Source organism: Dasypus novemcinctus, chromosome 9 (genome assembly GCF_030445035.2).
Source record: "Dasypus novemcinctus isolate mDasNov1 chromosome 9, mDasNov1.1.hap2, whole genome shotgun sequence".
Lineage (NCBI taxonomy): Eukaryota > Metazoa > Chordata > Mammalia > Cingulata > Dasypodidae > Dasypus > Dasypus novemcinctus.
This window is the reverse complement of record NC_080681.1, coordinates 29,913,970-29,940,066: the sequence shown is the minus strand read 5'-3', so window position 1 is coordinate 29,940,066 and position 26,097 is coordinate 29,913,970.

The following is a 26,097-nucleotide window of genomic DNA, read 5'->3' as shown; positions in this document are numbered from 1 at the left end:
TACATGTGTCCAGGGCAATATTGATTGTGTGAATGAGCTGAGCCTCATAAAATACTCCACAGGAATATTTTAAGACTAGAGTCAAGGCATTTTCCTAACTTAGAATGGAAGAGTCCACTTATTAAATGGACTGTCTCTAATGTGTTATTCCACATACACATTTGTAGATCTAGGACTGTAAACATTGTTTAGATCATTATAAACACATTTATTGTCCATCTTAAGATTCAGATTTGATTCCTAGAAACTGTCACGGTAATTACCAAGAATACCTACATAAAAATGCTCTACTGTTTATAACTTACTTGTTCATAAAACATTAATAATCTTTAGACTGAGTAAATTTTCTCATTGTTGTTCAGCATCAAATTCATAGCCAGAATCCCTGCGATAAGGAAATTTACACGATATCCACGGTAACTTAAACTACATGTACAGATGTACACACTCAAACATATATATTTCTTTCAGAACAGTGCTCAGGGAAATACTTTATTGCTTGCCATCAAAGGCATATTTTGCTAAACCAATCTTCCAGGCATTTTTGTTTGGGAAATCTATCTCAGTAGGGCAAGGCTGTTTAGTAAATGAGAAGAAATGAAAGATATGATTGTGGCAACCTGAAAGTTTTAAGGTCTTTCAAGTTATACAGAAATAGGCCTGTAACATTGAATTGTTCTCAGAATGTAAAGTTGCTGCTGAAATTGCATATCAGATCAGTTGGAAAGGGTGTACAGCAGCCAGTGCTTGAGGAAAGAAGCTGCAGGACAGGGAACTTGTTGACCTTGTCCCATATCGTGGCATAATCTGACCAGGTGAATTTCTCAAAAGATTCCCAATCCCAGTTGTTCCACCAATTTAGTATTGAGGATTTGCTCGTACTTCTCCTGAATTTCATCTTCATAGTCTCTTAAGAGATGTTCTCATGTAATTCCAACTTGTCACAGTATAAAGGATGCAGGTCCTTCTTCATCAGGAAAGAACCTGATGAACTTGGGCGCTATTTGTGTAGAGAACCGAGGCTTATTTTCCAAAGAACAAGCTTCACAGTGGTGAAAAATAGCCAATGCCTGTTTGTCTCCACCTTTGATAATGACTCTATTCCTCTTTTTCTGTTCTGAAAAATTTGCTCTGGTGTTAGGTGGTGCCACTTGCTGCCAGGCAGGGCTGGCTGCTATGGGTCTGCCAGGGAGACCGCAGCAGTGGGTGGGTGGGCTACAGTGTGCCAAGTGGGGATTCTGTTGCCCTGCCTGGCTACCTCTATCTTCACAGGCCACATCCACACCATTTCCATGTCTCCATGGACTTTTCCCAACCTTCTGCTCCTCAGTAGGGCACAGGATTCCTGCTTTAATTATTTTGGGCCAAAAAAAAAAAACCCAAACCCTAAAAACCAAAAGCTAAAAAAGCCCAAAAAGCCCTGTACTCATTTTTTCTCTACTTGTGTTCAGTGACTGATTCTCATTTAGCTTGATTTACCCAATTTATTCATATCAATTAATTGGATAATGAGTCACTAGCAGACTTTAGATTTCCCAGAACTATTATCCTCATTTCCTAATTTATTTCAAGGAAAATGATGTATGTAAATATTTTATCAAAGATTAGAAGTATATCCATTTTTTCAACATGCATAAATTCTAACTCTATCTCAAAAAATGCAAAAATCGGTTTTGAAATCCTTTTAGGATCTTGTGATTTGTTGATTTATAGTTCCCTTCACCCCTTCTTGTAAAAGCTACTTTCAGTGGTCTATCAAAGATACAAACTGATCTCCACCCCTACCCCTACCTCCAGCCTTAAAAGGCTTCACAGTTCCATTATCTTCAGAATAGGTCCTAAAATATCCTCCCTGATCTGAGCCCTGCCCAGGTTTGCTTACCACTCAATGACCAGTTCCAGACTTCTGGCCTTTTTCTGACCTGCATTTTCTTGTCTCACTTCCCGATCTTCATACAAACTGCTCCCTGTGTTTGGATTGCCTTTTACCATAAGTTGGCCTACCAAAGTCTAGTCACCTGTACAGTCTCCACTTCTTCTTTGAACCAGTCCCTAAATACCTCCTTCTCTATCTTTCCAGGTGGGCTAGGTGTCCCTATTATGAAGTCTTTTCTCAGAAGTGCCATCCTGCATGGTCAACAGGCATGGTTTTCCATCTCTCCTTTTCAAGAGGAGCTCTCCAAGGTCAGGAATTGTCTTTCATTTGTGAACACTCAGAGCCTCCATTGGTGCAGGCATATAGGCGACCCTCAGCTTCTTTGTTGAATGAACAGAATGAAAGCACAAATGGGTCTAAGGAAGTACTTGACCTTTCACAAGTGATGCCATCTGTTAAAGAAGACAGGAAGCTACCTGTCTCCCTAATTTTGGAGAGGTGTCCAAGCCATCAGGCCTCAGATATTTCAAAGTCAGCTCTTTTAGGAGGAAAGACCTCACTGGATCTGACCCCTGCAAGAGGAAACGAGGCTACAAGAGAAGGTTTGCCTTTTCAGGGTCCCGATCATCTTGGATCACCACTGGCTCCAGGTAAAGGGAAACAAGATGAGTGTCTCTTTGATTTCTTTCAGAGAATCTTCATTAATTTAACAGATTATTTTTGAGCCCTTGCTATATTCCTGGCACTGGCAATTCAATAGTGAGCAAAAGAGACAGGATCTGTCCTGGCTGGATAAACTGAATCGTGGGAGACAAACATAAAACAAATACTCTTACAAATGACTTTTAAATCTTAGTCAGGATAAAGGCTATGAAAAAGATGCATAGGGTATTTTGAAAGCCTGCAGACTTTAGATTTTGCAGTTACATTAGCCACATTTCTTCATTCCAGGGAAAAAAAAATTTTTTCTTCTTTAACTCTAGCTGCAGGCAGTAAAGTCTTCCCCAAGAAAAGGTCATATCATTGATGTGGAGGCAGTGGCCACTGGAGGTTCTGAGGGCAGGGAAAGGGAAAAGAGGTATAATATGGGGGCATTTTCAGGACTTGGGAATTGTCCTGAATGGCATCACAACAACAGATACAAGCCTTTATATATCTTGCCATAACCTACAAAATTGTGTGGGAGAGAGTGTAAACTACAGTGTAAACTATAGTCCACGTTTAGTGGCAATGCTCCAAAATGTGTTCATCAATTGTTACAAATGTACCACACTAATGAAGGGTGTTGTTGATGTGGGGAAATGTGGGACCGGTAGGGAGCAGGGCATATGGGAATCCCCTTTATTTTTTATATAACATATATATAATCTAAGTATCTTTAAAAAAATTAAAAAAATATATTAAAAAAAAGAAAAAGAAAGGGCTGGTTGTTTAGGCATAGTGGGTGAAGAAAACGAATTCAGGAATAGCATGTCCAGAAGGCCTCCAAGAAAGAATGGAGAAAAGGCTCTTGTCCCTGGAATGTGGTAAGCAAGGAGGAAAGAAACCTGAGATAAAAGTGGAAAGGCTGAATCACATCCCTTTGTAACCAACTCTCTGAACAAGTCTTGATCCTTCATGCTTTGTTGTCTTTGCAACAAAGTCTTGCTGAGTTAATCTACAGAGGAATGGAAAGCCTCTGAAAAGCTTTAGGCAGGTGAGTTCACATTTATGCCCATTTAAAAATATTATTACTAATGTGTGGAGAATAATTTGGTGTGGAGCAGCAATGGATATGGATAAATCATCATGGCAGAAATTTTACCTAAAATTTACCGTGAGCATTCCTGATTATTTGTCCATGGCACGACAGTCTATCCTGGCTTTCGCAGTAATTTTCTGTATAGTTCTTGCTTTAGAGGCAACTCCGTAGCAAAGTGCAAAGTGCTGGGGCACTCTGGAGTAAGTGAATATGTCTTACGATTGGGTTTCCTGCACCCAAGAGCTGTATCTTTCATGTGCCAGGCCCTGGTATTGTTGACCAGAGAGGATAGCATAGGAAAAAGGGCCACTCATTAACCCAGCTTAGTCACACAGAAACAGCCATTTGGCAATTCTAGAATTGATGGTATCTGTAAATAAAATGGTGCCAGTAATCAAGTCAGCTTCTACTTAGGACAATTAGAATTAACTTACATCCTCCTCCTCATATCCAACTATCTAGCTTGTTCTCCTGAAACATTGGGGAGTAAGTGGAAAGTTATCAATGAAGGACTTCAGATAGTTGCAGTCTTGTGAACAAATGTTTTCATCTCCTGAATGGCAACATTCTTATTCACCTTCTTGTGCCCTAATACCTAGAAATGCCCAACACCCAGTAGGTCCTCAATAAGTGGGAGGTGTTATGTCACAGTTACAAAAAACTTGGGCTTTAATGATAAACTTGGATTCAAGTGTTGGATTCACTACTTCACAGTAGTTTCTTGGTTCAGTTAATTAACCTTTCTAAACTTCTGCTTCTTTATCAGCAAGACAATGCCTAAATTTAAAATTATTAATTTGTTTCCTACCAAATATGAAGGCCCCAATAGTTATTAACTCTTGTTTTTAAAGTTCATTGAATACATGAATGAATTCATGATAAAACAAACAATTTTTTTAAACTGTGTTGAAAAAGAGAACAAAACTGGGCTGAAATTTTGGGTTCACCATTTTTAATAAGCTTTCCAATGTCTGCATTTCTGGGATATGGTTTGATGTTATTTTGTATGTTAATCCTCATAATATTGGGTGTTCTTGTTGAAATTCAGGCTGTAGCCTGGATGAAAACCCGTGCATGTGTCTGTGACATGCCAATCTACTGCTTAGATCCAGACATGGGATGTTGGGTAGCTATGGCTTTGGAATAATGGTGTGATCCAATTGAATGGACAGAGTGGTCCAGTCAGGTAGGGAAGGCATTTGCAAGCACAGGGGCCACGTATTATGAGTCCAAGTGCAAGTCTGCTGAAATGTTTTTATAAGTATTACAAAGTAAAAAACAAATAGTTTTACATAGCCTATTGTTATTTTCCATTTTGCACTTCTCTGAAGATAAACTGGATGATGCAATGGAATAGTTTGGCCTGGAGTTCCCAAGGAGAAGACCAACATTTAAATTTGCAGAATCCTTGAATCTGAATAATTTTCACATATGAATTTTATTGGAACAACTGCTTTGGTTCTGTTATTAATGTTTTTGCCTCAAGTTTCACATAGTTTTCTAAAATCATAAATTTTCAAACTTTACAAACTAAGATTAAAAAAAAATCATGAAATCACCCATAACACCATAGTTTATGTTAATATTAGGATTTTTTTTTTAATACCGGGGACTGGGGATTGAACCCAGGACCTTGTATGTGGGAGGCCAGTGCTCTACTGCTTGAGCCACATCTGCTCCCAATATTAGGATTTTGATGTGTTTCTTTGTAAGACTTTTTTCTAGCCACCTATGTTACTCACTTGTAGTCATTGTTTGCATAAAAATTTATGTTCTTTTATTACAAACTTCATATTATCTCATAAGCATCAATTAATTTTTTTCAATTTATTTTTTACTATTCTTATAAAATTAAAATTGATACACTAAAAATTCACGTGGTGCAAAAGAGTTTTAAATTAGGGTGCATCTTTTAAGAGCTTAAGATTTAGTCCACATACATGTCAAAATTCCCTTTTATTTGTGATTCATTTAAAAGGCCATAAATTGAGCATATGAAACACTAACTTCTTCAGTCAATATTTTCTATAACCCTAAATCCAGGTTATTGATAAAGGCATACTACTTATTTGTTTAATCACAGAAATAGTTTGTTATAGTCACAGGGATACTCTAATAGCATGCACATATGTTTCTATATTTTCCATCCAGTAGCATTGGTTATTTTGGGCATGATTACTTCTACTGCCAGGAGCAAAGGATCACTGAGAGAAAGAGCTGGCACAATGGCCAGCATTATTTTAGATCCATTTCTCTCTGTCTCTGGTAAAGTTGATTTTTTGTGAGTTGGATGGAAGTACCAGGCAACTCTGTCATTGAAAACACTGTCTACCTTTCCACCTGTTCTCCCCACCCAAACACAGAGGTGACAATTTTTAAAACTTTTTTTCATATATAAATCTGTTGTTTAGAGTCCTAATATTTCATTCCATTGGCATTTAAGGGTCTAAGAACATCAGAACAAATTAACGCCTTTTATATAGTCTTTTTGACACATGAAAAGAATGGCTTCCATGAAGAATAACCATGGCACTGCTAATACTAACACACAATTCCTGAGGCCTTACTGTAAATCAGGTTCTGGGTTAATCACTGTATATGCAATATTTTCTATCATACTCACAACAAACTAATGAGGTAGATACTGTTATGAGAGGTTAGTCACGTGCTCAAGGCCATGGAGTTAATAACTAGTAAAACTGAGTCTCCATTCCCAGGTCTGTATGGCTTCAAAGAATAGTCTGCTATTAACCACTGCTATTAATATCACAGTAAATATGATTAGTATGATGATACCTTTCTTTCTTAATTCATAAATTGTTTCTATTGAGTCCTTGATATAAAATATGAGGAATTTAACATTTTGTACTTCTAGGGTGACCAACTTGTCCAGGCCTGCCTGGGACTTTCCTGGTTTTAGCATTGAAATCCCTGCATCCCAGGAAACTGCCTCTTGCATGTCTGCTTCACATCCTAAATTACTTTAATAGTTCTTCTAATTATTAGCTGGCAGGTACTAATTATTATTAATATTAATTACTTAAAATCTAAGTAAATGCCTATTTGTTCCATAAATCTTAGATAGTATCTACAGATGGTGCTATACAAAGAAATTAGTACTCTTGCAGTACTCTTCTCTTTTCCTCTTCTTACCACTTCCAGATTTCTGACAGTTATATGTTGCCAAGGTTTACACCATGTACTTTTTCTACTTTACTTCTGAAACTGTTTTCTATACTTTGTCTAGAGGTTGACTCTAAAAATGGAACACTTGTAGGCAGCATTTATAATATTATGCCCAAATAAATATTTATTTTTAATCATGTAACTGATTAAACATATGGAGAGGGAAATGTCATTATTGCTATGTCTGTGCCACTTAAGGGAGTTTGTTCCTTAAAGGAGACTTTTTTAAAAATAGGTTTTTAATTTAATTATTTAATTAGAGAAGTTGCAGGTTTATGGAAAAATCATGTGAAAATGCAGCATTCCCATATTACAGCCCCCCGTTATTGCTTTTTGCATTAGTGGGGTACCTTTGTTACAGTTGATGAAAGGATATTATAATTGTACTATTAACTATTGTTCATAGTTTATGTTAGGGTGTATTTTTTTCCCAATATGCCACCCTATTATTAACACCTTGCATTAGTGTGGTACATTTGTCATAATTCATGAACGAAATTTCCTATAATTTTATAATTAACTACATTCCATCATTTACAATAGGGTTCACTGTGCTGTACAGTCCTATGTTTTATCTTGAAATTTTTATTCTAGTAACATGTATACTACCTAAAATTTCTTCTTTTAACAGCACTCACATATATAATTTAGTGCTGTTAGTTACAGACAGTGTTGTGTTACTATCACCACCATCCATTTCCAAAACTTTATAATCAGCCCAAATAGAAATTCTGTACAAATTCAGCTTTGACTTTCCATTCCCTACCTACAATTCATTCCTGGTAAGCTGTTTTCTAGATTCTAACTTTGAATTTGCTTATTCTAATAATTTAATATCAGTGAGATCATACAATATTTATCCTTTTTTTTCTGGCTTATTTCACTCAACATAGTGTCTTCAAGGTTCATCCATGTGCTTGCATGAAACAGAACGTCATTCTTTTTAATGCTGAATAACATTCATTGCATGTGTAAACCACATTTTGTTTGTTCATCCATTGGTTGATGGGTTGCTCCCATCTTCTGACAGTTGTGAATAATGCAAGTATGAACATCATTGTGCAAATATCTCTTTCAGTCCCTATTTTCAATTCTATTGGGTATATATCTAATAGAGGAACTGTTGGGTCATATGGTAACTATATATGTACAGCTTTCTGAGGAATATCTGTCTTCCATGCCAACTGCACCATTTTATATATTTCTACCAGCAATGAATCAGTGTTCCTATTCTTCTACATCCTCTCCAACACTTGCAATTTTCTTGGTTTTTAATAGTAATCATTCTAGTGGGTGTGAAATTGTATCCCATTCTGGTTTTGATTTGTGTTTCCGTAATAGCTAATAATGTTGAGCATTTTCATGTGCTTCTTAGCCATTTGTGTATCTTTTTTGGATAAAAGTCTAATCAAGTTTTCTGCTTATTTTTAAATTGGGTTGTTTGTCTTTTTATTGTTGGGTTGTAGGATTTCTTTATATATCCCAGATATTAATTCCTTATCGAATATGCAGTTTCCAAATATTTCCTCCCATTGAATGTGTTGTCTTTTCACTTTGATGATAAAGTCCTTTGAGGTACCAAATTTTCTAATTTCAATGAAGTATTTATCTACTTTTTCTTTCATTGCTTGGGCTTTGGATGTAAGGCCTAAGAAACCATTGTCTGACAACACAAAATCCTGAAGATGCTTCCCTACATTTTGTTTCAGGAGTTTTGTAGTCCTGGTTATTATATTTAGGTCTTGGATCCATTTTGAATTAATTTTTGTATATGGTGTGAGGTAGGGGTCCTTCATTCTTTTGCATATGGATGTCTAGTTCTCATAGCACCATTTGTTGAAGAGACTATTCTTTCCCAATTGAATAGACTTGGTAGCTTTGTCAAAATTGAATTGGCTATAGATGTGAGGGGTCTATTTCTGAACTCTCAATTCAATTCTAATGGTCTATATATCTATCCTTGTGCCAATACTATGCTGTTTTGATCACAGAAGCTTTGCAATAAGCTTTAAAATCAGGAAGTGCAAGTCCTCCAACTTTGATATTCTTTTTCAAGATGTTTATAGCTATTTGTGGCCCCTTATATTTCCAAGTAAATTTGATAATTTGGCTGTCCCATTTCTGAAAATTAGGATGTTGGAATTCTGATTGTGATTGAGTTGAATCTGTAAATCATTTTATGTAGAATTGACATTTTAATGATATTCTTGTAATACATGAACATGGACTGTCCCTGCTTTTATTTAGATATTTTTTGATTTTTTTAAGCAAAATTTTATAGTTTTCTATGTAAAAGTCCTTTATTCCCTTGATTATATTCATTTGTGTATATTAGATTCTTGTAGCTGTTATTGTAAATTGAACTTTTTCTTGATTTCCTCTTAAAATTGCTCATTATTAGTCTATAGAAAGACTATGCTCATTATTAGTCTATGGAAAGACTACTGATTTTTGCTTGTTGTTCTTGTATCCTGTCACTTTACTGAGTTCATTAGTTTTTGGAATTTTGTTATAGATTTTTCAGGACTTTCTATAAATAGAAATATATCATCTGCAAAGAGTGAAAGTTCTATTTCTTCCTTTCCAATTTAGATGCCTTTTACTTATTTTTCTTGCCTGACATCTCTGACTAGAACTTCCAGCAGAGTGTTAGATAACTGTGGTGACAGTGGGCATCCTTGTTGTGCATCTTAGAGGGAAAGCTTTCAGTCTTTCATCATTGAGTATAATGTTAGTGGTGGGTTTTTCATATATGCCTTTTATTATTTTTTCAAGTTTTCTTCTATTCCTATTTTTCTAAGTGTCATTTCTTAATCAAGAAATAATACTGGACTTTATCAAATGCCTTTTCTGCATCAATTGAGGCAAACATTTGTCTTTTCTCATTTGTTTTTTTAATGTGGGGTATTACATGAAATGATTTTTAAAATGTTGAACCACCCTTGCATATCAGGGCTAAAACTCACTTGATCATGGTGTACAATCCTTTTACTATGCTATTGGATTCAATTTGCAAGTATTTTATTGAGGAATTTTGCATCTATATTCATAAGGAAATGGGTCTGTAATTTTTCTTTTTTGTAGTGCATTAGTCAGGGTTCTCTAGGGAAACAGAATCGACAAGGGATATCTGTCAACAGTATGTGATTTTATAAGAGTTTCTCACATGACCATGGGGATGCACAGGTCCAGGTCCCGCAGGCAGGCTGCAACCAGGGGCTCCAATGAAGGTTCTTGATGAGTTCTGGAAGACATTGGCTGTCCAAAGACAAGCTGGGAAATTCTCACTCAATGCTGGAATCACTTCTCCTTTTAAGGCATTCAACTGATTGGATAACCTGCAGAACTCCCTTTAGTATTTCTTGAATTGTAGGTTTCTTATTGACATACTCTCTTAATTTCTTTTATCTGTGAGTATTTTGAACTCTCCTTCATTTTTGAATGTCAGCTTTGCTCAATAAAGAATTCTTGGCTTGAAGTTTTTTTTCTTTTCACACCTAAACTATGTCATATCACTGCCTTCTTGCTTCTATGGTTTCAGATGAGAAATCAGTATTTAATTTTATTGAGCTTCCCTTGTATGTGATGGTTCTCTTTTCTCTTGCTGCTTTCAGTCTTCTCTTTGTCTTGAGCATTGGGCAATTTGACAAGTACATGTCTTGGAGGAGGCCTGTTAGGATTTGTACTGTTGGGGTATGCTGCACTTCCTGGACATGTTCATCTATCTCCCTCAGTAGGGTTGGGAAGTTTTCAGGCATTATTTCCCCCAATACTCCTTCTGTCCCCTTTCCCTTCTATTCTTCCTCTGGGATGCCTATTATTCGTATGATTGTGTATTTCATGTTGTCATTCAGATCCCTAATTTGCTGCTGGATTTTTTTCTATCTTTTTATCGATATGTTCTACTATCTGTTTGATTTCCGATATACTGCCTTACACATTACTGATTCTTTCCTCTGCCTGTTCACATCTGCTGTTAACTGCTTCCAGTGTATTTTTGATTTCTTGGATTGTGACATTCAATACCATCATATCTGTTATCTTTCTATGTATGTTTATAATTTGTTTGTTATATTCTTCCACTGTCTTCTTAATATCTTTAATTTCTTCTTTTACTTCATTAAATTGATTCATGATATTTGCTTGGACATCTCTGCTTAGTTGTTCCATGTTCTGCATCTCCTCCTGGTTTTTAGTTTGTTTGTTGGACTGGGTCATGTCTTCTGTTTCTTAGTATGGTTTGTAATTTTTTGTTGGAGTCTAGGTATCTGTTTATCTTGATAGGTTTCTTCAGTTGATTAGCCTCTCTCTCTACTGTATGGTTTTATTTTGTTGTTTTTGAGTGTGGTATGGTTTCTTTGACACTTCGTTCCTATTATTCTATTTCCTTGCTGTTGTCTATGTTCCGACTTGCTGTTTTGGCTTCATTGTCTCTTTGTCCCTCACTCTTCTGGGAATTGTGAAGCAGTGTCCTGCTCTGTTGTACCCCAAAGCAGGTTGCCAAGGTAGCCTTTGGCTCTTTCTCCATTGTTTTAGTGAGAGCTGAGACTTATCTGCCTACCTTGCTGACCATTTTCCCACAATCTAATTTCATCTTTTAAAAATTTTATTGAGACCTGTTTTGTTACCCAATATGTGGTCTATCCTGGAGAATAATCAATCCATGTGCACTTGAGAAGAATGTATATTCTGCTGCTTTGAAGTGCAATGTTCTGTACATGTCTGTTAGGTCTAGTTCATTTATCATATTATTCAAGTTCACTGTTTCCTTATTGGCTTTCTGTCTAGAGATTGTATCTATTAATGAGAGTGGCATATTGAGGTCTCCCCCTATTATTATAGAGGTGTCCGTTTCTCATTTCAGTTTAGTCAGAGTTTGCCTCATGTATTTTGGAGCACAGTGGTTGGGTGCATAAGTATTTATGATTTTTTTTAAGTGACCTTTTATTAATGTTTACTGTCCTTCTTTATCTCTTACAACAGTTTTTGACTTAAAGTCTATTTCATCCAATATTAGTATAGCTACCCAAAAAATATTGGATAGCTATACTATTTCTTTCACTATTATTTGCATGGAATATCATTTTCCATCCTTTCACTTTCAATCTATTTACATTTTGGAAGTATAAGGTAAGTCTCTTATAAACAACAAACAATTGGATCACACCTTTTTAATCCATTCTGACTACCTGTGTCTTTTGTTTTTTTTTTTTTAATCAATCACTCCCTCTTTTTAGTAAACTTACACAGATATGAATAGCTTTCTTTCAAAGGCAGCAGGACATACATTTTTTAAGGAAATTTTTTAAAAATTCAGAACTCTTCAAACATCTTAAATATTAGAATAAAATGACAAACACAACGGAAAATGAACCTTCGGATTCTTTCAGTTTCTTAGAAATACCATATTCACAACACGTTTTCCATTCACAAAATGCTATACACAATTTTTAAAATGTATACAAAGCATTAACAGTCATATATGCTAAAACCTGAGTATAGAAAAATTTAAATAATATTCTGTTCAACATTTCATTCATAATGTTATAATACAACATACCAATTCAAAGATAGGAAAGCAGTCATAACAGAGGATATGTTTTTGGATAATCCTTCAGGCTTAATAGAGAAACTAACTCCTCACAAAAAGGGTGTATATATGATGAAGGAAACATTTTAATACCTGTGTCTTTTGATTGGGGAGTTTAATCCTTTAACATTCAGTGTTATTACTATAAAGGCAGTACTTACTTCAGGCATTTTTTTTCCTTTGATGTTTTCATATCATATCTTTTTTTGGCCTTTCTTTTCCTTTATTGTAACCCCCTTTTATGTATTGTTGATGTTTTGGGATATACATGACTGTCCCTTCTGTCTCTGTATATATCTTAAAACTTTAATTGTGATTTTCCTGGGATTTATATTATACAATTACATCTATAAGCTACTAATTTGAAAGGATACCAACTTAACTTCAATAGAATACACATACTCTGCTCTGTATGTGTTCTTGCTGCTTTCACAATTCTCTCTTTATCTTTGGAATTTGACTTTCTGATTAGCATGTGTCTCAAAGTAGGTCTATTAGGTTTTATTCTGTTTAGAGCATGTTGCACTTCTTGGACATGTATATTTATGCCTTTCATAAAAACTGGGAAATGTTCAGCTATTATTTCCTCAAATATTCTTTCTGTCCCTTTTCTTTTCTCTTCTTCTGGGAACCCATGATGCACACGATGTATATGTTTGGGTACTTCATGCTGTCACTCAAATCCCTGAGACCCTGTTGAAATTTTTTCTATTTTCTCTATCTGTTCTTCTCACTGTATGATTTCAATTGTCCTGTCTTCTTGTTCACTGATTCTTTCTTTTGCCTGTTCAAATCTGATGTTATATGCCTTTTGTGTATTTTTAATGACCATTATTGTGCTTTCATCTCTATACTTTCTGCTATGTTTCTTTTTAAATTTTCAAATTCTTCTGTATGCTCACACATTATCTTCTTAATATTCTTTATCTCTTTAGCCATGTTTCCCTTCATGTCCTTGAATTGATTTTGGAGATTTGTTTGAACTACTTGGATTAGTTTTCCCAAATTTTTGTCTCCTCTGAATTTTTAATTTGTTCCCCTACCTGAGCCATGTCTCCCTGTTTCTTTGTATTGCTTGTAATTTTTCACTAATGTCTGGACATCATATGATTTTGATGTGTTAATTTTGAAGGTCAGTTTCTCCTTTTCTAGGGTTTTATTTTTTCTTAGCTTTCTGGTAAAGCAACTTCTTTTTGCAAGACCTTTAGAATAGCCCATGTTTACTTGTTCAGATTTTTTCAGCCTTTCTTCATGTTTCTTGCCCTGGATATGCAGTACAATTTTTAAGATTGTACATTTATGCATTTACTTCACCTCTAGGAATAAACTTCTTTTCCTTCTTCCTTCTCTGGATATCTTGATCTGTTGTATTTGTTTTTGTGCAGAATTTTCTCCCCAGTACCTATGATTTGTTTAAATTCTCTCCTTCACTTAGGGCTCCCTTTTCCTTACACTTTTAAGTTCTGGGATCCATTCTGTCTTACAGTAGCTCAGACCCCCTTTTTTCATGAGGCTTTTCTGCCTTTGGTTTTTTGCCCATTAGGATATCCCACCCTGAGGACCCAGATGGGGTCAATCCAGAAAGGTGGTCAGACCACAAAGGTCTGTTTTGTGTTTAGGTAGTCAAGCAAAAAGAGAATGGATTGAACATGTGCACCTCTTCCCAGCAGTTCTGCTGGAGTCTCTTTTCCCCTCTTTCCATGGGCCCTTTTGTATGTAGCACTCCTCAGCATCTTTTTTTCTGCCCTGGATCTCTTCAGATATGGGTCCTAGTGCCTGGATATGCATGTGGTTCTAACTTGCTGCTTTCTTTTCTCTTTTTGACATATTGAACATAGGCCTTCTTAAATTTGTTGTTAATATTTTGCAACTTTTTAACCAAATTGTTTGCTGAATGGACTCCATTTTGTTCTTTTTTTCTCAAATTATTTTTCTTTATTTTTAAAGAAGCTGTAAATTACATAAATGTTACACTGAAAATATAGGGGATTCCCATTTACTCCACCTTCTTCTCTCCCACACTTTCCCACTTTAACAACATCTTTTATTGGTGTAGTACATTTATTACAATTGACGAACACATATTGAAGCATTGTTACTAACCATGGTCTCTAGTTTACATTATGGTTTACACTTTGCACTGCACAACTTTGTAGGTTTGTAGTAAATATTGACAAAATATTTACCGCCCTGTAGCTGTCATTGCAATATCATGCAGAACAATTTCAGTGTTCCCAAAATGCCCCATGTTTCACCTCTCCTTCCCTCTTTCTCCCCTCAGAACCTCTGGTGACCACTGTCTTTATATCAGTGTTACAAGTTCTTCCTGTACTAGAATAATAATGTCTACTTTACTCCATAGTTGCATTCCCATCTCATGTTTATTTATTCCTAATCTGGAGGATTTTCATTAGGTGATGCCCATTCTGCTTCTGGTGAGAGGGGACTTAGATCCCATACGGCAGTTGGATGGATCTGTTTTGCTTTCAGTTGTCGGTACTTTTTGTTTTTGGGGATGAGTATTGTCCATCGTCATCCTTTTATTAGTTGTACCAGGTGAGTCTGACAAACTGGATAGTAGATGTTGGCTGCAAATCTGCTGAGATAAGTCCCAATTGGCATATGAACAGCCAGATGACTTAAGTGTCTGGGATATATATTCAATGGGTTGAATTATAGGTTCAAATATAGGTTCAAATTATAGGTTCAAATAAAAGGGGTAGAAGAACCATGTGTGGAAAAATTATAAATGAATCTAACTCTGATGCATTGGGGAGATAGGCTATCATATATTCCAAAGTAAGGCCTTACAACAGGGGGCTGATTTCCTGGGGTTGTCTGCCCTGACTATGGTGTCTAGATGTTTCTAGAGCCCTCAGGAGTACCTCTGCTTGAAGCACTGTTTACTGGGACAGTGAGATCCTCCTGAGACCTGCATAAACATAACCTCTGGAATGACCTCCCAACTCGTTTTGAAATAGCCATAAAAACTCGTTTGTACATAATATTTCCCCCTTTTGGTCTAGATCTTTCCCAAATGTATTCCTAGTTGGCACTTGGTCCATGAGGAGGTTGTCTTCAGAAGCCACTGCCCACCTTTGCTGATTAGGTCCATTGCATTCTGAGTATGCTACAGAGCTCTCATCCTGGAATTTTGTTTTGGAATTTTGGATTCATTCCCACTGTTCATTGGTTTGTTTTTTTTTGCTTTGGGGCTTCGGGTTTTGTTCCTATGATTTATTCTTTCTTCTTATTTTGCCAGCATCTAAAGACAGATAATTTTTTTTTTTAATGTGTATGTCAATAAAAATCTCTTATTTCTTGGGTAGTTTAAAAAGTTTTATTTTCATCCTCATGCTTAATTGACAGTTTGAATGAAAATGGAATCTAAATTCAAACACCTTTTCCCCCCAAATTGCAAAGACTACTTCATTATTTCTGATAAGATGTCTGAGGCCAGTATAATCATTCCTTGTTAATAGTCTATTTCTTCTGTCTTCCTCTTCAACTGATATTTTTTCATCTAATGTGATTTTCCTATTAGATCTCTGGAGATACTTATGTTTTGGGATATTTCTAAGTGTCATTTTTTAATAACTTTATATCAAATTAAAATAATAAAAGTACAGAAAAAGACAACACAACAGTTATGAAAACATTAGTCCTAAAAAGTTCTTTTTCAGGTACTTTTATCTCATCATTTCCACCTGGTAACTCAGCTGTTTCACCACTGTCCAGAAAGATATACAGATGAACTGTCTGTATTTAGTTAAATGGCACAGTCAAGGTTTCCTTATTGTGAAAAAAATGAGAAAAAAAATGTTTAATCATATTCATATCTTGCAAAAACCAATCTCATACATTCTTTTTTTTACCTTTAGAATTAATATAGTACCAACTTTGCTTTTGATACAAAAACATCATTACAGTGCTGTTTAACTACAGTCCATAATTAATATTAGTTATATTTTCCCATGTGCTATTGCATTCTTAACACTGTCCTAGAAGAACTTTCCTGTATTTATACTATTAATCACAATCCTCTTCTACTGCCAAAATCATTATTATGCATTCCCAATATTAATCTCCAGCTGTCTTCCAACTAACATTAATCTTCCTAGACAACTTATTTCAGCCACAATCACTCCCATAAATAAATAGTGTTTGTTACATTCATTATAATGTGTTACCATCAAGTCCTATCATTACCACATATTTGCATGTGACCTTATTAAACATTCTACATATATCCTGCATCTTCTCCACCTTCTCATCCCACATTGCATCTCCTATCAACCTGCAATTTATAGTCCAACTCCATAAATCTACTCATTGTATTTAGTTCATTTCAATAAGACCGTATTTGTCCTTTTGTGTCTGGCTTATTTCACTAACATAATATCCTCAAGGATCCTCTGTGTTGCCATGTGCTTCCCCAATTGATTTCTTCTTACAGTTGCATTGCATTCCATTATATGAATATACCACATTTGTTTATCTACTCTTTGGCTGACAGACACTTAGGTTTTTTCCATCTTTCAGGAATTGTGCATAATGCTTCTATGAACATTGGTGTGCAAATATCTGTTCATGCTCTTGCTTTCTTTTGGCTACAGATATCTAGTTCTCCCAGCATCAATTTTTGAAGAGACTGCTGTGACCCAGTGGTGTGGGTTTTACAGCCTTGTCAAAAATCATTTCACTGTAGATGTGAGGGCCTATTTCCAACTCTCAATTCAATCCCATTGGTCAATCTATCTTTATGCCAGTACCATGCTATTTTACCACTGTAGTCAGCTAGAGGGGATGATCCGAGGTGGTGTCAGAGTAGCTGAGGCAGGGCACAGCTTTCTTGCACAACTGGGGAGGAGCACGGAAGTAATCTGAGGGAGCTACTTGGGGAGCCCTGCAGGGCAGGGAGTGCCATGAGCATCGTCTGGCAGGGACTGGGGACAGAGACATGGAGAGGCCAAAGGGAAAACTGTGAGTTGTCTAAATGTCATTCTGCTTAAAGAGACTGTAAAAGATATATAATACCTGCACAAATGCATGTATATATGGGTTTTTTTTGTCAACTAGCACAAAATATTCGGTAAAGCCTTTTTTTGTGTGTGAGATTTAGCTTCAGCATACTATTCACATTCTTAGTTTCAAGTATTATTCTAAATCAAACCATGCATTCATCTTCTATTCTTTCTATTCTTTCATCTATGCACCCTTGTGGGTTTATTATACACTCATATTTCAATATGTATTTCTTGATTATAATACTACAAGTGAAACAGTTCTCTATTTTTGTTCCCCCTATGTACCGCACTTTTCAAAGCATTTGGAAAGATGTTAATCATTCAACTTCTTATGACATTTTTGATGAGTGATATAATGGAAGGAGAAGGCTCTGTCTTTCAAATGGAGAGGTAGGAGATTTTTTGTGTGAATGTTTTAATACAATTTTCTCCACATACTTCCCAATATCCTCACATTTTTCCGTGAGTAATGACATTGTTATAAAAGCTCTTCTAGATGCAGCAATTTTTAAGAGAACTCTTACATTGTGAGAATAGAATGGCCTGAAGCAATGCCTTTATTTCCTTGTCAAATCTTATAAACTGAAGGTATTACAGAAATGGTGTTGGGGACTTTGTGAGAAGAGAGTCTTCCTTTTTAATTCCCTTTCTTCTTGTTCACTTGACGCTGTCATGGTGGGCATGAGACTGCCACAGGGGTAGGCCTTTGAAGATTCAGGCAAGTGATATTCTGGTTCTAAAGAAGTGCTTGAGGTAGGTGCTTGGAGAGCATATGGGGCTTTCTCACACTTGGGTGGATTGGCCATTCTGCTGTCTTGAAATTTGGAGTTTGCATTTGCTAATACTAAATTCATGAAATTTCATGGAATAGAAAATGAGTCATCCCATGGGATGAGAAGGAGTCTGATACATTAAATAATTCTGCTGCCGCTGCTGATACCTAGTAATAATGACTAATTCCTTTGAACACTATGTGCTAGCAAAGATTCTAAATACTTTAAATATATAATGTTATATATAATGCTTACAATAACTTTATGGGGTTAATGGGTATTGTGGTCTCCAATTTACAAATAGGAAAAGTATGACTTAGGGAAGTTGAGATTCTTTCCCAATGTCACTGTTAGTAAATGATGTAGCAGTAATTAAAAGTGGTCACTTGGCCACATTGGCATCTTGTTTTGGAGATCCTCCCACTCTAAATCATATCAAATATATTTCAATGTACTCATATTCCATGGTAAATTTTAATTTCTATTTAACAAAATAAGAATTGAGTTGAGAAGCAGTTAACCAACAGACTGAGTACCATATTTTGTAGGTATTTAATTAGATTAATTTTCATTTTGTCCAAGTTGGGTTTTTTTAAAACCTAAAATTTGTAACAGATACACGTTTTATAGACTCAAATAATTTTAGACATTCTTGAATATCTCATTGGATTATGTATAAGAAGACATAGGAATAGGAGCTTTGATGAAGACTGAGGGGTGTAAGTGACAGCTGCTATAGTTGAAGAGAACTAGATTTAGAATAGATGCTCAGGGCTCCAATTATAGCTCTGCCATTTCCTATCTGGAGCTTTGGACAAATCATTTAACCTCTACAGACCTCATTTTTCAGCTTAAAATGAAAGGCAAACTCTAAGACTATTAGAGTGATGGTTATATTTATAATTATTAAACATTTCTTCAATCAAATCTCTTTATTGATTTGCTTACTATGTACCTGGCACTATTCTAATGTTGGGATGCAACATTGAACAAGGACCGCAAAAACTTCCCTCAAGGGGAAACGGACTTGGCCCAGTGGTTAGGGCGTCCGTCTACCATATGGGAGGTCCGCGGTTCAAACCCCGGGCCTCCTTGACCCATGTGGAGCTGGCCCATGTGCTGTGCTGATGCGCGCAAGGAGTGCCCTGCCACGCAAGGGTGTCCCCCGCGTAGGGGAGCCCCACGCGCAAGGAGTGCGCCCGTGAGGAGAGCCGCCCAGCGTGAAAAGAAAGAGCAGCCTGCCCAGGAATGGCGCCGCCCACACTTCCCGTGCCGCTGACGACAACAGAAGCGGACAAAGAAACAAGACGCAGCAAATAGACACCAAGAACAGACAACCAGGGGAGGGGGGGAAATTAAATAAATAAATAAATCTTTAAAAAAAAAAAAAAAAAAAAAAAAAAACTTCCCTCAAGGATCTTATATTCTAGGGGTGAAACATTATACAGAATTGTATATACAGGCAAGTAGCAATATGGCCTATGAAAACAGTTACATAAGCAAAAGAGATAACAAGTGAAAAGAGCTTTAGTTCTGGTTAGATGGTCAGGCATGAGAGTCTTCTTTGGGGAGATGACATTCAAACAAACATTTGGTGATGCCATATGTACCCGCCATTTTCTAGAGAACAAGGAAGAATATAAAGGTTGGAAATAATGATAGGGATGTTATGGCAGCATACCAGAGACATGACACAAATGTTTCTAGAACTTCATGCTATGTCCCTGACTTCCAGGTTGGCTCTGCTCTGAATGCTTAGAGACTAAAATAACACAGAATTCCATTTGGTGTCCATATTCTTCTCAAGAAATGCGTTAGGTACCTACAATCCTGTGCAAAATAGTCTTTTTTAAAAAGTTTACCTGGTGCATATTCAAATCTGTGAATTTATCATAAATGCCCATCTCAGTTTGTAATAAATTATTATGGAAGGCATGAAGTAATAGATTGGAAAACTGAAAAGGAACTTAAGTGAAGATTTAATTTACCTCTATGACATAGTAGATAAAATATCATCGACCCCATTTTACAGGAGATGCATGAGAGTACATGAATAAAATGTGAAGGACACTGAGTTGTGACCCTGACCTGACCTCAGTACAGAACATCTAACCTTGCACATTAGCTGCTTTTCAAAACATACACTTTAAGTACAGACTTTTAAAAAATCTGAACAAGATTATGAATATCAGTCATAGAGGCAAACAGGATAAGATTCCCTAAGGGAATCCAAACAATGAGCACTCCAGCCACTGAAAAGAAGTGGTGGAGATGAAGAAAGAAAAGGCCTAGGTCCTAAAGGAACAAAGAAGAGAAATAGAGTATAATAGGTACAAAAAACACACATGAGGGAATATCCAGAGAATGTTTCTCTTCTAATTCCCCCTAAGGAAAATTATGGCATTGACCACTTGGTATTTCTTCACTCCCTGCTCTTGAACTTTGTCAGAAGCTTTAATGTGGGAAAAAGGGAGAAATTGGAAGATTTATACTGGAAAGAGAAGGAAGAGAAAGAATGATCAGAGAAGTGGTCCTTATCCTTGGCTTCACATTAGATTTTTAGATTTATACCCCAAATAACTAAAAGTGGGGACTAAAATATTTGCATGCCTATGTTCATAGCTGCAAATTCACAATTGCCAAAAGATGAAAACAACCCAAGTGTCCATCACTCTTTGAGTAGATTAAATAATATATGATAAATACTTACAATGAAATATTATTAAGCCCTAAAAAGTAATGAAGTTCTGATATATACAACAACATGCATGAGCCTTGAAGACATCATGTTGAGTACAATAAGCCAGACTCAAAAGGACAAATAACATACCATCTCACTGATAAGAAATAATTAGAATAAGCGAATTCACCGAGTCAGAAACCAGAATACAGTTTACCAGTGGCCGGAGTAGGGGTAGGGATTGGGGACTTACTGCTTAATTAGTACAGAGTTTCTGTTTGGGGTGATGGGAAAGTTTTAATAATGGATGGTGGTGATGGTAGCATAGCCTTATGAATACAGTTATCACCACTGAATTGTATATTTGTATATGGTTAAAAGAGGAAATGTTAAGGTGCATATATGTTACTAGAATAAAAGAAGAAATAAAAAAAAACAAAATTGTACAAGGCAAACAATGAACTCTAAACTATGGACGATGTTAATAGCATAGTTATAATATTGTTTCTTCAACTGCTGCAAAGTTACCACACCAATACAAATGTTAATAATAGAGAGAACTGTGTATGTGAGGGAGGACATATGGGAACTGTGAATTTTCTGCTGGATTTTTCTGTAAACCTACAACTGCTCTCTATTAAAAAAAGATGTTTGCTCTTGGTAATAGCACACTCCCTTCCCCATACCCAGAACCTCTAGTGATTTCTCAAGAATCTAGGCAAAAATCAAAATTCTTTTCAAAAATTCTTTTCAAGATTTTTTCCTCTGAAAGATGGCTTTTCTTTCATTCATACCATGCAGAGATGAGGACACCTAGGGCTCACTTACTTCAAGGCCAGGGAGCAGAGGTTCCTGGGGCCTTCTAAAGAAGACAAGCAAGACAGCAAACTGATGCGATGGGCAGGCGTGGCAGGCTATTGCAGCAAGATGACACAACAAGAGACACAAAAAGAAAAACATAATGAGAAATACAACAAAGCAGGACATGGAGGTGATTGAAGCAATTAGGTACTTCCCTCCCACATCAGAGGTCCCGGGTTCAGTTCCTGGTGCCTCCTAAAGAAACAAGGAAGATGAACTGACATAGCAAGTGCAAACAATGAGGGGGTAGGGAGAAATAAATAAATAAAATAAAGCTTTAAAAATGAATAAAAAATAAATAGCTTTGGGAGGACCAACTTATTTTCTGATTATGTTAGCAGGGAATACTTAGGAATAATAATGGTAATGAGAATAAGCATATATATAATTATTGAACAGTATGCATATGCTAATACCTTTGTAAGTAATAGAAATATATTAACTTATGTAATTGTTATACAATCATGTGAGGTAGGTACTGTGATTATTGCTATTTTCAAATGAGAAAATGAAGTAAAGAAAGGTTAAGCAAATTTCCCAAGGTCAGGAGCAGATGTGGCTCAAGCAGTTGAGCACCCACCGCCCACATGGGAGGTCCTGGGTTCGGTTCCTGGTGCCTCTTAAAGAAGACAAACAAACAATGAGCAGACATTAAGTGAAAACAACAAACAGACCAGGAGCAAAAAAGCACAATAGTAGACAACGAGCAAAAACAATGAGCAGACAATAAGCGAAAGCAAATGAGCAGGGAGCAGATGTGGCTCAAGCAGTTGAGTAACCACCTACTACATGGGAGGTACTGGGTATGGTTTCCGGTGACTTCTAAAGAAAAAAACCAACCAGATAATGAGCAAAACAACAACAACAAGCCACAAACAGACAAGGGAGCCATCTCAAGGTGGGGGCGACGGAGATAAAGTATATTGACTAAGGTGTTAAAAAAATATTTTTTCCCCAAGATCATATAGCTAGAAAGTGGTGAACCTAAATTCAAACCCAGGCAGCTTTACAATCAAGGCCCTGCTTTGAAACCCCATGCTCTATTGTGATGAGGAAAGAAAACCATAATAATTCAGGAAGAGAGTGCTATTGGAGGGTGGTTAAGAGTCATTTAGGAAATGGAAGCTCAGAGAACTGCAAGGGAATGGGAATGGAGAGTAGCAACACAAAGGAAGTCTCCTGGCCGTGGTGGAGTTCAATGATTTACAAATTAGGAGGTAGTCATAGACCAAACCAAAATTGATAGTGACTTTTACTTCTTCATGAGTCATTAATTCCATAAACTTTGGACAACAAAAACAGTGACCTTGGATCCAAAACATTTAGGAATTTAAAAAAAGAACACAAACAATACATACCAAAGAAAGGTAAGTGAGGGAGAAAACTTTGGAGAAGGATGCTTAAACTTTTTAGTAAAAGGATTGATATTACAGAAAAAACTAGACTGATATGACATGAATTCTGTATCACTTGTCCATCTATCATTCACAGGAAAAAGGAACCTGGAAATATATCTGCTGTTATGCAGAGGTTTATTTTGTAATTAAAATTAATTAAAAAAAATTATCGGTTATACTCTTCCTTGACTAAACACAGGTAGATGCCTTATGACAATCTTGAAGTTATTTATAGTGTAATTAAATGCATGCATTGTGTTGAGACCCTTTTGAAATTGAGTTAGGCATCATCTTGTTTATAATGGGCTAAGTCTCTAAATAAAATGGAGGAAATGTATACAAAATACATATTCACATAGGCAGTGAGCAAGGAAGAAATGAATATATAAAGAAGTCAGTGCTCTCCAATGCCTCATGACTTCAGTTAATTCATTTGGAAAACAAATGGCAATTCTCTTTCTGACCTGTAATGCTGTTAGTGTGTTTTATCAGCATCTTTTCACTTTCTTACATAGATAAATTACATGTATATATTTACATTTATATTATATTATAAAATCATATACAATTCAAAATACCATGAGCCACAGGAAAAGAACACACAATATGTGATTTACTAGATACCTTTTTATTTAAAGGTGGCAAAGAGATATAACACTTTGCTTTTCAAATCTTGTTCCAGGTCCTTCACAGATAATTCACATTTTTTACTTCAATTCAACAGTTTTAAACATATTATTTTTAAAATTTTAAAAATGTAATGTATACTTAAAGGTGTTGCGTGCTAAATAGCCAACAGATTAACTTGTGGACCAGGTTAACCAAACAGTCCATTGTTCTTGAGTAAATCAACTCCTGTATTCCTGGTGCTTGGATGTGACCTGCTCTTGGAGCTGTTAGGATGGTTGCGCCTCGGCCTGCCTCGCCTCACATCACACTGTCCACAGGAGGGCGCCAGAGCAGCACCTGCTCATCCCACGCCTGGACACGCTCAGCAGGCTTCCATGCTGACGCCTCTCCTGATGAGTGGCCCTGGGCGCAACAATAGTGAGCGCTGACACTCAGAAAAGAAGAACTCAGCAATGCGAGAGTTTCAGCCCTTGCTCTCAGGGTGGAGGGCTTCCTGTGTTATTTTTATGTTGCTAAACATGGGAAACTGTTGTAGAGATTATCTGTCGTGACTGTGGGATTTAGAATCAGTTGAACCTATAATGGAATCTCCACTTTGCCACTAATAGTTTCTCTGACCCTGGGAGATTATATCATCTGTTCTGCATAAGGGGGGTAATTGCATCTTAATATTTCCACACGCACTTAAAGTGCCAAGCACAGAGCTTGGCACAGAGGTGGTGTTTGGGAAGTAGCTACCTGTGCTATGACTACGTTTGAGGAGTCTCAATGGAGAGTCAGAAAATTACACTCTCCTCTATAACCCAGTAGCTGAGTAGGAGGTGGTGTTAGCTTGCTAAATGGTTAATGCTGTTGTGATATCAAGACTATTTTGTAGTAGTAAGAAAGCCTGACCATAAGGAGCTCCTTCTATAATGAGCATACGTGAGGCTTTTATGGGAGTACAGGGTCTAATTTGGGGCCCTTTGAAGCAAGATGTAGAAAACGTGGTAAAAGCTCAAAGGAGAGTCACTGAAATGATTAGTTTAGAAAACGGGCCCCTTGAGTAAAGCTAAAGGGATTTGGGTTATTTAGCATGAAGAAAGGTATTGTGGGAGGTGAGGAGAGGGGTGGAAAAACAGTGGATTTTATTTAAATTTTGACTTAAATCATTAGGCACAAAAAATGCCCCTTAAAATGTGGTTGCTATAAAAAGCCGGGATTGTTTACAAAGAGAGATGCTGGTTTTTCTTATCAGAAGGCTTGCGCTATACATTCTAAAGTAGTAATTTATTTTTCATGTTACTGCGGCAGTTTCAAAAGAAAGTGGAATGTTTGTTTTTCTTTTCTTGAGAAATTATTAAAATCAATTGGAGCAGAGACATAAATTCTTTGGGAGGCACAAGGAGTTATGGCTAATTCTACAAATTAATCATGGATAGTTTTCTATGACGTATTAATACAACAAACATGTCTCAAAATAAGGCAAGAGATATGTTTATTTAAACAAAAATAATGAGCTTTATATAGGAGGTGTACATTTGTTTTTGTCAGTAAATGGCATTATTAATCATTTAACAAAATAAGCATATGTATTTATTATTTTAGTCACACCTGGAAATTGTGTCTTTTATAAAACAAAATTAAAAAGACACAATTTAGTCAAGTAAAAGGAGAAAAAGGTAAAAATGCTAAAGTGTATGGCATCATTAGACTTTTTCTCCTTTTCATTTGTATTCTTCTATGGGGGAAGGAAGAGCCTTCTGTTTTTTCAATTCCTAAATGTTTTCTCAATTTAGAACAAATTAGTTCAATGGAAATAAACATTCTTCCTACACCTGTGAGAGAGCTACTCTTGCTAAAAATTAGATTATTACTCTAAAGGTCTGGAGTGAATTCAGGTGTTTAAATGACTTTCCTTAGTCAGAATTATGAGTGTCTTTCCGAATCTGATCAACAAACGTTGGTCTTGAATGGTTCCTCCTCAGTCCTGGAGAGCTTTTGAGCTGGACTTGGAGGAACGTGTGCCTCGTGTTCTCTCACAGTCTGCTCCTGTCAGAAGAGAGCCTACTGTGCAGCTGTTAGCAAGAAAAGACCTGGAGGGAGTGTGAGGCATCTTAAGACCAATTAAAATAATTTTCTGAAAAGTTACATGAATAAATTAGACTTTGGAATCTCATTTCCATGGAAATAATCTGGGTTTTGACTCTTCTTCAATAGGAACCAGTTCTGCATAGATCCTATTTAATTTTAAAGAACGAGAAATTCAACAAAATCTCAGATCATTAAGTGATTTGTAAAAGGCTGACATTTTGGGGGAACGGATGTGACTCAAGCAGCTGAGTGCCCGCCTCCCA